We start from the raw sequence: 14,246 nt of genomic DNA, 5'->3' as shown, positions 1-14,246 counted from the left end.
CTCCAAAATCAACCTCTCAGAGGAATATACACGTTAATATACAAAAGTGAATAATACATGTATATAAACTAAGTACAAAGATTCAACTCTCAAAATGAATCTTCGCTTCCAAGAAAGCAATCAAGCACGCTTAGCGCGGTGCATCACATCTTGTATCTGAAAAACAGAAATTTTTCAAAATAAGTGAGAACCCTTCCGATTTCCACCAAGGTAAAAGTTCCAAATAGAGACAATATAAAATCATCGAACCCACTAGGCAATCCTAACCTCCAATAAACAGGATCCAAGCCTAGGGTCATAATAATCCAAAAACAAGTAAACATACTACGTACTTAAGCTCTCTCCACTACTCCTCTCAACCTGTCTCTTTCCAGTTCCCTCAATTTTTCCTTATCCTGTCTCTTTTTAGTTTGATACCATAGAATTTTGGAATCGAATATAATAAGGCAAACACAAGTAATAAGATGCAAACACAAGCAAGAACAGTTATATCATATATTGTAATTAACAATTAAACAGAGATATACAGGTACGCAAACCAAAACAATGCACACTCAGACAATGTCGCGTAAATGCATATGATACAAGTCTTTCCTACTGGCCATGAGCTCACGTGTCGATTACATTGCCAGAACCCGATACATCTAGTAGCTAACTCAGACATGGTCTCTCTGTCATGCGTATAAATAATTAAGCGCATTACGGGATATAGTGCCCGATCACACTCTTATGGGATATAGTGCCCGAGCACACTCTTACGACCAGAAGGAGCCACAAACCAAGTGGGATTTTACCAACCGTCCTTATTTTGGCATAGCTCAGCTCAGCGCAAGTGGGATCATACCACCATCCTTGCCACATCCTTTCCAAGAGTAAACATCAGTCAGAACGCAAGTGGAATAAACTACAGTCCTTTCTAAAATACCAGTCGAGTTAAATATGCAAGCGGGAGTTAACCCCGGCCCTTGCCAATACAGTAAAATCAGACCAGCATTAACCTTATGATTCGTGTCTTAAATCAATTTGGTATTTAACAAGTCCATTGACCATAAGTTCCCATCGTCTTATCATTCACTTAGGTTCCTCAATTCTCTATCACACTCAAACATATCAGTTTAATCTGTTCAATACACTCTTACTCGTTCTAAAGCTGGAGAACTTGTTAGGAGACTTTAAACAGGGGTTACAGAGGTGAAAAAGCAGGCTGGATAGGCAAAAACAGCTGAAAACATGATTTCTTGAAAAATAGGATAATCGTGCGCATGCATGCCTTGTGTGTATGCATGAACACCCTTTTTGTGCGTATGCATGAAACACGCACATAAAAGATGCAATTTAGAAATGCAAGCTGTGCGTATGCATGTCTTGGTTTTTTGTGTATACGCATGGTATGCACGCAAAACTCACACCAAACTCTTCTAATTCTGTAACACCCCTCATGCATACGAATGAATCATGCATACACATGACCTCAATTTTCTGCAACTTCAGCAGAATTCAGTTTTTAACCCCAAACTTCAAACGCGCATAACTTTTTCATTAAAAATTATTTTTCATTTGTCCTTCGAACGTCATAAATTACTCAAACCCAATTTTCTTTTAAAATAAGTTTCACAAGATTTGAGGGTCCGAAAACCAAGTTATGGCCCGTCGAAATTTGTCAAAATTTCACTTTTACCAATTTCATACCTTAACTCAAACTCACCAAGTTCTCAATCCTATTCAAACCAAACCATACCAAAATATTCCTAAACATTCTCAACATGTATTCACTCATTCTCTATCCCTCTAACCATTCATCACCTAACAATTCAATTCCTGATTCATCAATCAATCCAACAATTCCATTCAAGTAATAATCAAATCTGAAATCTCTCATTACTCAAATCAATAATTTCATACACACTCACCTCGTGGGAGACTTCTCACTCCATTCATGGCCTCCGCCCCAATATTTATATACATTGTCATAATAAAAAACACAATCAACCATCTCGTTCAAATTAACATATATCACACCCTTAATCATCTAATTTACAACTCACACTAACACATAGCCCATCATCAACATACAACATTTCGTTCAATCCTATCCTAGGGCAATTAACCTAGACATTCACATAACTTTACACAATGTTTATTCGAAACTCAAATATGTACCTTAATGACGGTGGTTTTTTCCAACACTTGGCTTTCTTCCGGCAAACTCAACGTCCACCAAAACATCACCACTTCGATTCTGCAACCCAAATCTGTAACAATTCCACCAAAACCAATTCCAAACAAGCCAACTAAATCATATCACTCAATCAATATAATTATTTTATCATTCATACTTAGGGTTTTTCATTCAAAATTATGGGTAACTAAGAGATTGAGCTTTCTTACCTTGTACTACTCAATTTCGGATAAAAAATCTGCTTAAGATTGTGATTGAACTTTCCCTAAAGCATCAAAATCACAATTCTCTCAATAAATTATCCCAAAAATTCAAAATTGAAAACTGAGCAAGAAGTTCAGAATTTCTTACTACAAGACTTAGATAGAATTGAAGAGGATTCTAAGACAAATGCGTGGCCATAAATAGCTTGTCAATCGAAACTCCGGATTGCAAGCTATGGTAATTTTGTTTGGGTGTGTGAATAGTGCACTAGGACACTCTTTTTTCTTTCACTTCAGCTGCTCTCCCTTACTAATGGGAAGGGTTCGTGCTGAAATGGCTAAGTTTAAAGGTTATATGAGTTGGGCTTGGGCCCAACATAGATCCGGTTCAACCGTTTTAACTTATTAGCCTAATTTTGAACCAAAATCTTTAAGATTAGCATTTTAATTCATATTCTAATTATTTTTACTTCTCCAAATTATAAATTTTAATTTTTTTAATCTCCTTAGTTCATAATTTATTAATTAATTAATTATTAATTAACCAGAATTTACACGCAAAAAGAGATAGCCTAATCATATATAATCCACTCGTTTGAATTTACTCTAATAATCATAAAATAAAAGTGTGCAGATAAAAATTCTTTGAATTAATAAACGAGTCAAACGTAAAGTATTAATAAATACCAGTAAACATATATATAAAGTACTAATTCAATAAAAAAAAAATCAAGTCGAAAAATATAGATAACTATTAACTACTTTAACTTAATTATCTAAAGCACTATTTAAGATCATTAAGTCATTTTATTCTTCTAGCAGTAGGTTTTGTCATAAAAATACATTTTCTTACAGTAACAAATTTGGCCACCGCTCTACTATATATAATCCTTGAACCATCTTCTATGACAATCGACACTTCTATATATGCTTCTATAGAATATGTATTGTACTTCTCAACTTTTAACTTTGATATTTCTGTTCATGCATTTACTGATTCAATCCATTTTTTAATGCAACATCCAATTTATCTAACTTTGCATTCTTGGTCTCTTTATGCCGTCGTTCACCTGATGACTCAATAGTTTTCTGACTTTTACCTCCTTCGTAACCGTCATAATCAAGATCAACAAAAGTTGAGTCAGTGTGTACACTTCTCGAAAGAAAGTCTTTCTTCAATATCTTCTCCTCATCTGAAGTTAGTGGCTCCTTAGTAAAAACATGCCTTAATTGTCTAGATATTATGCTATTATTAAATATCTCACGAAGAATTTCATAATCTCACTCAAATTCACTCCTTTTGAATTGATTATAATATCTTCCTTTCTACATAATAAACATAAATCTTTTTTAGTTTATGTTCATCCTAAATTAAAATAATATGGCAATAAAATAAAATCAATATATACATACTGTATACATATCATCACATACATCAAGATGAGCATTAACTTTGTTCAATTGCATGTCTCATGTAACTCCAATTCTTGCTAATAAAGTTGAAAATTCTCGATGTTACATGTATAATTGATTAAACTTTTCTTTCAACCTTTCTACACTGTAATCATCTCAAATGACTGAAGGCAATTATTTATTTATATATTCCCAAACTTAATTCTTAAACATCGACCCTTGTAACATATTCTTCTTAACATACTTATAAATTATAGCAATGAGTGCTACTATATTTTCTTTTAACCATTCTTTATTATTTCCTTTTTCACCTTTTTTTACCTATTCTATACTAATAGCTTTGTAATTTGTAATAAACATACAAGACTTTAAAAAGTTGTATTATTTTAATTTATAAAAAATATATCTCAATAACTATAAATCATGTAAAGAAAAATTTTAAACCTAAGTAGTTCATGCATATACAAGTTTCAATTAGTAAAATTATTAGTTACACAAATATCAAAAATATAATCAGTACAAAAATTTGGCTGTTGATTTACTACACTAAACATAATGATTAGTTTGGTGGTTAATTTTCTCCATTAAAATAATTTTTTATTTAATTAAATAATACAAGGCATATGCATATATAAAATAGAATATAATAAAACAAATCCATCAAGAGTACTTAGAAGTACTCTAANNNTGAATAAATTGTTAAAATTAAAAAGAAAAGTATAAAAAGAAAAAAGCCAACTTTCTTGTCAGTATTTTTAAGTTATTTTATTCTTCTAATTTTTATTTATTGGTACTTTATTAATTGATTTTTGATTAAACAATTTATTTTCATAACAAATTATTTTTTTATTTTGCTAAAGAAGAGAAGTAATGATGCTTGAAAAAACAAAAAAACTCTACAACCAAGTAAATTATCTAACTAAGTCCAACCAAGTTGTTTTTTTATTCAATGACTAACAACTTACTAGTTCCTGAAAAGAAAGTGAGTGATACGGATTTTGCAAAATAATATCTACCGACAAATGCACCAGGTCGCAATCAAGTAATAACTCACTTTGAGTGATAAGGTCGATTTCACAAGGATTGATAGATTAAGCAATTTTAATTAATCGGTTATTCTAGTTAAACAAGCAAATTGATGAGGTTTGTTCAAATCTTAGATAACTTGATAATGAAGTAGGTTGCGAAAAAGTAAAAAACAAAAAAATAAATGACTGAAAGTAAAGAGCGAGAATGTAGCTAAAAATTTAAATTGTATAAACTTAAATTGCAATAATATAAAGGTGGAAGAATAAATGGCAAGAAAATTAAAGTGCTGGAATGTAAAGGAAATTAATGGCAATGGACATTAAAGAAAAACTAATGATTCAGGAAGGAATTAGAGCAAGTAATTAGAATAGAAAATTGAAATAAGGGAAGAAACTATATAGAATTGGATCATTAGAGATTGGAGATGTTGTTTCCTCCAAAATTAATGGTTTTCAACTTCCTCTCAATCATGTAAAGTATATCCATGGCAGATCATAGGTAATTGAATTTCAATCTCTTGGTAATTTAATTTCTCTTAACATAATCAATTGCCAATTTCTTTATCTATTGCTCATGAGAAGAGGCGAGGTACATTTTCTGATCCCAAGCCACACATCAAGCTCTAAATCATCAATCAGGAGAATTATGAGATCATAGTCTCAAACTGAATTTTATGAATCATTTCTCAATTCATCATATCATTCAAATAGATCTAATCCCTCTCTCGGTAGAATTAGCTCTTTGAAGAACAAAAGCTCTCTCTTAGATGCACAATACTTGAATTCATAAGAAGAATGATAACATTAATTCATTTAAAATGCAACAGAGCTCATCCCCCTAATGAATGAGAAATTTAGTGACTCGGAGCTCTATTTCCAAAATGCTTATAAAAAATACAAAATGAGGTGAAGTAGAAGGCTCAAATGAAGTACAATTAGAAGCTCAAAATTCCCTTGTGAAAGTAAAGTCCCCCTCCTATACTACTTCTCTGCCCCTCAGGTGTCTTCGAAGTTTGCTTCCAAAGTGGGCTTTGATAGGCTTGGATTAGAGGCATTGAAAGGCCTGGGTGTTATTTGCTACTAACGCTCTCCTTTTGCTGGTGTCGCCAACGCCCAGGACTTGGTTCCTAGCGTTGGTTGGATCGGGCGCTCCTTATCTTAAGCGTTATCTCCATTGGTCACGCGTACGCGCAGCCCACGCGTACGTGCAGCCCACGTGTACGTAAAACTCACTTGTCACCCGTACGCGTGAGCGCTGATGCTTGCCACCCCCAACCTATCGTAGGCATTATCTTAAAGAAGGTGCCAGTTCATTTTGGCATTGCCAATGCCCATGGCACATTTCCAAGGGCTTGTTGGCGTTATCACAAAGTGGCACCAGTTTAACCTGGCTTTAGTAACGCACTTGTCACACGTACGCGCGGCCCACGCGTAGACATGAACACTGAAGCTTGCAACCCCAATTTATAGCAGGCGTTACTTGAAAAGGGTGCCAGTTCTTCCTGGCGTTGCCAACGTTAGGATCACTTATCCAGGGTTGTCTTGGCGTTACTTTGGGATAACTCCCCTTGTCTCTCAAGTTACCAACGCCTTGTTTTCTTCCATTGTTCCTTGCTGGCGTTATTCAAGCTAACTCTCCTTGTTGTGGGCGTTGTCAACGCCCTGCATCCTCCTGGATTGGCATTCCTTGAGGCAAAGCCCCTTGTTTTGGGCGTTGCCAACTCTCAAAGTTAGCATGCTCCAGGTTTACTTTCATGCATGCTCTGCTTCACCTTGATTTAACCTAAAAATACATTCATTTAGTATCATTTATTGCATCAAATTAATCTTGTATCTTCATGAAACAGTCACAAATTCAGTTCATGCAGAGATATTCCATGAAATCACTTATTTATTAACTAAAAATACATGAAGCTAAACTATAAACTAGCTAAATTAGCTAACTAAACTAGTTAAGATGCACATGCATCAGTGAGGTACAATAAAATTAACAAAAACAACACATCCAAAAAAGAGACAAACAACCCAACATATAAAGCATAAAAACTAAAAAACACGCACCACAACCACATCAACAATCAACAATACAAAACACGTGTGCCTACCAACCTACGTTCATCCCATTCCTTAAGCTACATCTCTTTATATTGCTCAATCCAGCTTTTCAATCTTTCTATATTTGGGAGTTCTTTATTAAACACTGCCTCTTTTCTCATCGTCTACACACTCCATAGCATGGAATTAAAGAACAAGACCATCCACACCACTTTTAATCTTTTTGGCACATAACATGTTGACCACAGGTGTGCCTACCACTATACTTTCTAACAAAGATTTTTTATTCACTTCAAGGCTCTGAGGTACTTTCCAGAGAGCATTCTGAACTCAATTGAGTTTAAGTACTGCGTACCATCCTCAAACCGATGGTCAATCGGAGAGGACGATACAAACCCTGGAAGATATGTTGAGGGCTTGTGTACTAGACCAACTGGTGAGCTGGAATCGTTATATGCCGCTAGTGGAGTTTGCGTACAATAATAGTTACCATGCGGGCATCAGAATAACTGAAACCACAGAGCAGATTAAAAAGATCCGCAACAGAATGCTTACTGCTTAGAGCCGCTAGAAAAGTTATGCCGATCAGAGATGAAAACTGTTAGAATATGATGAAGGAGATCACGTATTCTTGAAAATTACTCCAACAATAGGAGTGGGTAAAGCGATCAAGACAAAGAAGCTGAAAATCCTTGTTATATCGGTCTGTTTTAGATTCTGAAGAGAATTGGGCCATTGGCATATCGAATAGCTCTATCACCACACCTTTTGAACCTGCACGACGTATTTCACGTTCCGCAGCTTCGGAAGTATACTTCTGATACCAGCCATGTTTTGGAACCAGAGTCAGTTCAATTGAGAGAGGATATGATGCTTCAGGTAACTCCGGTCAGAATTGATGATACCAGTGTTAAGTGACTGCGCAGAAAAGAGATTTCATTAGTTAAAGTTTCATGGAGTTGGGCTGGAATTGAAGAACACACTTGGGAACTTGAATCTGAAATGAGAAAGGACTATCCACTCGTCTTTTCAGGTAGCTGAATCTGAATTTTGGAGACAAAATTCTTAATTAGGTGGGTAGGATGTAAACCCCACAAAAATAATAAATAATTAGACAATAAATTAATTATTATTTAAAAAAATTAGGATATTAAATTTGTTAGTTTAAAGAAGTAAAAATAATTAAAATATTAATTTTAACATCAATTTTAAATATTTTGGCCCAAAACTGAGCTAATACGCCGAATCAATTCGGCCAGACTCAAACTGGACCCAAGGCACAACATATAAATACAAGAATACAGCCCTTCTCCCTTAATCAAAAGGAAGTCACGCTGAATTGGTGGAATGGAGGAGCAAAGCAAGAACTAAACCCCTAACCTCACATTTAATTCCATTTATCTTCCATCCCGGAGCTCCAATCACCGCACCGTTTGTGGTCACGCGACCACCGCGTCGAGCTCTTCAAAACCATACAAGAATTGTGATAAATAAATCTCAGTTTAACACTTAGTCTCTCTCTCCCCCAATTTCAAAATTTTAGATATTGGGTATTAAAGAATTGAATGATTTTGATGATTTAGGTGAACTCTAGTAACGAAAAATTGTTGGGCTTTATCCAATTGTCCGTGGGTAACGGTAAGGAACTCAAAACCCTTGTGGATGTTTTGGGGAGTTTTGGTGTTGTTTTGGGTATAAAACTTTCCTTTAAAATTGAGAATTTGAAAAGAGTAGAGATTTTGGTATTTTTGGTAAAACTTTATTTTTGACCAACTTTGGCGGGTCATAACTTGACTTCCGGACCCTTAAATTTTGTCAAACTTCTTTCAAATGAAAATTGGGTCCGTGAAGTTTATAACATTTGAAAAACGAGCTAAAAATAATTTTTAACAAAAAAGTTCATGCACACTCAAAGTTTGCTGTAAAAATCTGATTTTCTGCAGACTTAGCAGCTTTTTGGGAGAAAGGGGTGCATGCGTATGCGACATGCCATGCGACGCGAAGATTACCATTATTTTGTAATCCCGCGTACACAGGGCATGTCATGTGTACGCGACTTTGTCGAAAATCATAGCATTCGTACGCGGAAACGTGCATGCATACGCGAGACTTGGCTGTTGTCCACAACACTCGCGTACACAAGAGAGGCATCGGTACGCGAGAATGTAAATTTTGGACGTCCGCGTTTTCGCGTACGCAGACGTGGCCTCGCATATGGGGAACCCCTGTCTTGGCTGAAAATGACATTTTTGAATGCTTAACCAATCCTCTAATTTTCCAAACCTCTATAACTACCTCGTAAGACTTAAACCCTAGTTTCTAATCATAGGAAGAAAAGTGGACCCATAGAGGGAGGTTGAGGAGGAAAGAACTTGAATTGAGATTTATAAACAAAGTTGAATATGCTATGAAGGATGATAAAACTAATGTTGGTTGATTGAGGAAGTGCGAAATGTAAAGATTATTATGAATAAAAGCCATATTGATAATGATTGATTAATACTAAATGATTATAACATATGCATTTCTATTTATCTGAGATATAAGTTTCTCTGGGTAGACACAGTGGCTTGCCACCACTTGCTCTAGGTCGAGACTCAATACTTGTAACACCCTAACTTTTAGCACCTCATGATCGTACTAAAAGTTCAGGCGTTACTTACCTCTAGACCTTTTTATTTTATACTATCTTTATTTAATATTGAGCTTTCGCGAATACAAGCCGAAATTTAATTAAGAAAATGAAGATTTTGTACTTTAAATCATTTAATCACAAATATATATATTATATTCACATAGCATTATATACATAGTCTTATCCAAAGATTTTCAAATACAAGTCCTACCCCTCTCAAAACCAAAACAATAAACGACGAGGGGAAAAATAAAACCTAAGACTGAACCAAATACAGAATATGTGAATACATATATACATAAAATTCTGTAGTTCGGTCGTGGCTCTGCGCCTAGGATTCCTGAACCTGCCGCTGAAAAAGAAAATCTGTAGAGGGTGAGAACATCGTCTTCGCAGGTTCTCAATAGGGACAGTAAATGCCATAAGAGTAAAAAAATAAATTGCAAATAATTACTTTATAACTTTAAAATAATTACCTTTAGAATTCTTTAAAACTCACTTTAAAGACTTTAGTTAGTTCTCTGTAAATTAAATCATTTTAAGCAAATTCCAATCACGTCATTCGGTTTTGAGTTTCAGTAATCAGTTTTTGGTTATCTTAATCCCTGACATATACAGAAACCAACAAGCACAAGCACACATGCAATACAAGCACATAATCAATTCACGCATAAATCAAATATAAGGAAATTCACAAATATTACAGCACAACACACAGAAATACACATGCAATTCACACAAATGCATATGATGAATGCCTTTCCTATGTAGGCCATGAGCTCATGCGTCGGTTGTCTATCTGCAACCCGGTGTTACCCAGGACGAACCCCGAATATGGTTTCTCCACTGTGTCAGGTAGGCGCATTGGTATTATCATGGGCGAACCCATGTCAGTCAGGATACCTTGGCATCACGGGTTTACCTGTGTCAGTTAAGCCGGATCATAATCGTAATAATTTTTGCTAGCATCTCTAATGTGCATCACAGTGAGAAACAGGCTATCAGTCAGGCAGGCATTACCGCATTAACAACCTTAGGCTATTAGTCAGGCAGGCGCTCTCGCATTAACAATTGGCACAAAGCCTAATCAAACAACCAATTCTCAATTATCTTTTTCATTCATAGTTTCTCATTCCTTTTCTTTTTGTCATACCTCTGCATCATCAAATAATCAATCACACCTCTGCATCACCACATAATCACTCACACCTCAGCATCACCAGAAAGATACACTTTCATTCATTCATCAACCGTAACCTCAAAATGTTTAGTTTATACGTATCCAAACTTCTTTAACGTTTAATCGAGATGAAATTCTTTTTCTTAATAAATTGAATTCAAACCATAACTTAAAACAAAATATTTTCTCAATAAATTGAACTTAAAATATAATACTTTTCGTAATAAATCGAAATAAAATAATATGATTCTTAAATCAAATTTTCTTTTAAATAACACGTTACACAAAGCCTCGGAGTTTTATAAAAAATTTTGCAGCATTTCCTCTAAAATTCGGGCTTTACCACCTTTCAAGGGTCCCAACCAAATCATTTTCAATTTTCAAAAATCATTTCCAACTCTCAATGTATTGCCAATAAATCAAACCAATATTTTCTCAAACTCTTTCCAACGGTTTCAAACCCAAGTCACTCTTTAATATAAATGTATAACTCAAACTTTCAATACAAAACTCTTTTCTCAATATGAGTAAATATACAAACCAGATCTTTTCCAACATAAAATCATTTCTCAAAATAAGTCTATATAAATCGGATTTCTAATACAAAGATCGTTTCTTAATATAAATATATATAAATCAGATTTCCAAAATAAAATCACTTTTTCGTATATTTTTACAAGAATTCGAACAGAACCTCCCCTTAAAATTAGACTTCACCACCCTTATGGGCTCCCTCACTTTCATAATTTCTCAACAGTTTACCAGCCTTTTATCAGCACTTATTAAACAAAAGGTTCTCAATAATCAACATATTTTATCACCATATGATTTCAATAATTGTAAAATCATTTATAGACCCTGATCACTACTACTTTTAGTTAAGGAATCAATTTTAGGAACTCAATTTAGAAATCCAAACTCAATCTATTTAACATTCATCAAACCTCCATTTCATAAATTACTCATTAGAATTTGATTCAACAACTAATCACAATGCTATTAAGTAGAAATCAGAACTTCCAACAAGCATTCAATTCCAAACAACCTTGCAAGATGCACATAAACACTAAACGAATTTCAATTCACACGTACTTAATCATCATCATACTAACACCAAAATCAATTATCATTAACTTTCACAACCAAAAATTCAATCACAATTACAGCCAAAAATCCAAACTCAATAACGTTATAATTATTAATATATTTGCAAATATCTACTATACTTTTTGGGCATTCTTAAATTAAAAACGGTTAATTTTAAAATAAAATTCCCTACCTCAGTGTCGTATTAACAACTCGTATTAACAACGCAATCGAGACAGCAGTAGCGGTATCAACCAAACAACAGCAGTGTTGTTTCCCACAGAAGTGATGATGGTTGCAGCAGAACAAAAATTTTGAATTTAATGTAATCAAGGGCAAAAACAGCTCTGGAAATTCAAGACAAAACAAAGACTAGAATTGAATTAAAACAGGAACATGGCAATTACAGTAGTGACAAAATAGAACGTGCAAATGGATCAGAACCAAGAAAAAGATAAGACCAGAACCAAGGTAGCAGAATCAAAACCAGCAGCAGCAGCCCCGTTGTTGGCTTCCGACAGCGGCAACACCTCTGGCAACGGCTCCCACCGCAGCAAACTCCAACAATCGAAATATCAGAAACCAGAAGCAAGAATGGTCATGCCTATGGCAGTAACACTAACTCGATTAGTTCCGGTAGCTAGGGATTGACTTGGTTCGTCTTCAATAGTGGTGGCGGCGGTAACCCTAGCGATGGCGATAATGGTGGTGCGCGACAGCGGCGACAGCAGCGGCGCTGCCTCTCTCTCTAGCTGCCACATTCTCCTTCTCTCTTGCGTCTTTGCTCTCTCGCATGCTACTCTTTCTTTCCTCCTCTTCTCTGCGATGGCGACGACCCCTTGGGCTCCACGGGTGACAGTGGTGCGCGGTGTTGGCGGCGAGGCAGCTCCGTCGTGGTCTCTCTCTCTCTCTTTCTCTCGTGTTGCTCTCTCTCTTTCTCTCGCGTCTGATTTCCCCTCTCTGTACGCAACTACGCATGTGTATGTTTGCGGTGTGTGGGTGTGGGTGGGATAAAGGGGAAAAGGATGGTGGTGGTGAGTAAGTGGCGAGGAGAGGGTGTGAGTTTGGTAAAAGGGGTTCGGGTCAGTAAAATTAGGGTCTGGAAATGGAAATTTAGGATTTGAGTAGAATATTAATTTAAAATTAAATTTAATTTAACATAATTAATTTTAATAATATTATTTATTTTTTTAAATTATAAATTATTTTTAATTAAATATTATAATTTAAAACATATATATACATAGACACATTCAAAAAATATATTTATAAAGATATTTTTATTAAATACAATTATAAATAAAAGTTGGCATTTTCTTTTACCTCTTATACAAATGGGTATGTCTAAAATGAGTTCAACACTTATGTGCTTATTGAATGTGCCACATTTATATGGACCATTAGATTTTATTAGATTAAAATCAAAGGCTAATATAAAAGAAGAGTATTGATGGACTCTAATAAATAAAGAATATCATAGTACATAAATAAATGTTTTAAATAACAATACTTTAATACACAATATTTTAAATGGTAACAGAATCTTTTATTTTTAAATAAGGGATAAGTACGATTTTGGTCCCTCACGTTAAGGGTCAGAATCGAAATCGTCCCTCGTGTATATTTTGATTTAAAATCATCCTTAACGTATTTTTTTTGTATTAAAATCGTTTTTTTAAATTTTTTTGGACAAAAATGTCCTCCACTACCATCATCACCTTTACCTCCATCACCACCAGCACCTTTACTCCCACCACTACCACCACCACCTTTACCTCCACCACCAAGAAAAACAACATCAATAAAATCAACATTTTATATTTAATTATTTAAAAATAAAAGATTCTGTTGCTAGTTAAAGTATTGTGTATTAAAGTATTGTTATTTAAAGTATTTATTTATGTATTATGATATTCTGTATTTATTAGAGTCTATCAATGCTCTTCTTTTGTATTAGTCTTTAATTTTAATCTAATAAAATCTAATGGTCTATATAAATGTGGCACATTCAATAAGCACATAAGTGTTGAGCTCATTTTAGACATACCCAATATAATAAATCATAAATAACCTATTATTTAATTTAAAAAAACTCGGGTGGTTATAATACTCTGTTGACCCTACATCGCAAGATGTGGCCGGACACTTTAACTAGCCGAAAATTCTCCCAATGAGATGATAAATGAATGATTGTGATTATATTCATTGACTCCTGGGGATGCGTGTACGGAGGAACTATCCAAGGTTAGCTATCGGACATGTCGGGTTTGGCTATATAACCGACGGATGAGACTTATCAGCCATACGACAGGCATGCATCATATGCATTTGTATGTTTTGTTTGAGTGCGCATTATTTGGTTTGCCTAACTGATTTGGCATGCTTATCTGCTATTTGTTCTACTTGCTGTGATTGCATCCTATTTGTGTTTTTCTTATATGTCTTGTATGTATTTGCATCTGAGAGA

This window comes from Arachis ipaensis, chromosome B08 (assembly GCF_000816755.2).
Source record: "Arachis ipaensis cultivar K30076 chromosome B08, Araip1.1, whole genome shotgun sequence".
Taxonomy (NCBI): domain Eukaryota; kingdom Viridiplantae; phylum Streptophyta; class Magnoliopsida; order Fabales; family Fabaceae; genus Arachis; species Arachis ipaensis.
This window is presented reverse-complemented; position numbering follows the sequence as displayed.